Source organism: Fistularia commersonii, unplaced genomic scaffold (genome assembly GCF_037954325.1).
Source record: "Fistularia commersonii isolate RoL2024-O1a breed Wild unplaced genomic scaffold, RoL_Fcom_v1.0 HiC_scaffold_39, whole genome shotgun sequence".
In the NCBI taxonomy this organism is placed as follows: Eukaryota; Metazoa; Chordata; class Actinopteri; order Syngnathiformes; family Fistulariidae; genus Fistularia; species Fistularia commersonii.
The window spans coordinates 705,572-707,500 of NW_028233997.1; positions in this window are offsets into that span (position 1 = coordinate 705,572).

Here is a 1,929-nt window from a genome sequence, read left to right on the forward strand (position 1 = left end):
CAGGAATCTTGTTGATATCCAAGTCAGAGATAAGCAGAAGACTCAGGCCGCCGACTTTGTTGAATAAGTAGTTTGGAGTACAATACCAGAAAGAACGATGAGGTTTGATCCAGGATTTCAACCAGTTCACCTTCAATGTCCCATTCAAGCAGTCCGACTCTATCACTTTCAGCCCTCCTTCACTTGTTTCTTTCACCATATGTGATTTTTCTTAGATGGTGTGGTCTGTTCCTCCAGATAAAGTTGAAATTGATTTGGTTAACAGATTTTACGAGTTGATTTGGAGCAGCATTGGAATACGCTGGGTATATACATCTGGATAAACACATCCATTTTAGTCAAATATATCCGGCCTAATATTGATAAATCTCTCTGGAGCCATATATTAGAATTAAGCTTTACTTTGATTCAGTTTAGATTCAATGTTCCTGGATTGATTTAACGTTTGGTCCTTGGATAGGAAAATGCTCAAGTATTTTATTTCTGATTTCATGGAAACATCGCTGATTTCCTTTAGTGGCGAGTCATGCAGCGCAAGAAGTTTGCATTTCTTTAAGTTTAATGACAATCCTGAAGCCTTGGAGAATGTTTTGGTTGTTTTCGGCACTTATTGGGACTTGATGTTCATTTTTCAAAACTAAGGTTGTGTCATCTGCCAGCAGGCTAATAACAATTTCAGTCCCCAGCACGTCTAACTTTTGGATATCGTTGCTCTTTTCAACATAAACGGCTAGCATTTCGGTAGCAATTATAAATAAATAGGGTGAGATGGGGCAACCTTGGGGGATTCCCACATCAACATGGAAGCTCGGAGTGGTGCCGCTTGGCAGGGTGACACAGCTATGAATATTCTCATAGAGCCCACGGATCACATTCCTGAATATTTAACCAAATCCAAAATGTTCGAGCGTTGCTATGATAAATGGATGTTCGACCGAGTCAAAGGCTTTAGAAAAGTCCAAGAAGGATATGCGGCCATTATCTTCAATGCGATACGCCTCTAAACCCATCGCTCGCCCCGACTCGGGGAATCCTAGAGCCTACTTGCACCCCCGCCCTAACTTAACTCCCTCACTCGTGGAGCTCCCTGAGCTCCACACATCCCGGAGCATCACGCCGACTCATTCACATTTGAATGATTGTCTTTATTTTATGTCCGCTAGATAGAGGCATCCGCACATGCGCATCAGTGGAGCTTCAGGCCGGCTGAGGCATGGACTGAAAATCATAAAGACATGTGTGATGAGCTAAAAGGAAGATAAGCATATTTTTATAATAAATGTAAGAAAGAGAGGGTAATGCAGCCTCAGGGCGGCACTGGCCCGTGTCTCTCCAAGCCTGCCTTTGGGGGGGGGGGGGGGGGGGGGGGGGGGCACGGAGCAGTGTCTCCCTGTGCCGGTCCCAAGCCCGGATAAATGCAGAGGGTTGCGTCAGGAGGGGCATCCGGCGTAAAACGTTTGCCAAAACCAAACATGCGAGTCAACCATAACTATACCATACCGGATGGGTCGCGGACCGGGTTAACAACGACCGCCATTGGTACTGATGACCTACAGGGTACTAATGGAAATCGGGCTACTGTGGGTCCAAGAACAAGAACAAGAAGAAGAGGAGGAGTGCGTGTTCGGAAGCAGAGAGAGAGGAGGAAAGGAAAGAGCCTGGGACTGAGAGTAGGGACTTTGAATATTGGGACTATGACAGGAAAAGGTAGAGAGTTGATGGACACGATGCAGAGAAGGAAGCTGGATATACTGTGTGTCCAGGAGACCAGGTGGAAGGGTAGTAAGGCTAGAAGCTTAGGAGCAGGCTTTAAGTTATACTATTATGGTGCTGACAAGAAGAGAAATGGAGTAGGAGTCATCTTGAAGGAGGAGTTTGTAAGGAACGTCCTAGAGGTGAAAAGAATGTCAGATAGACTTATGAGTCTGA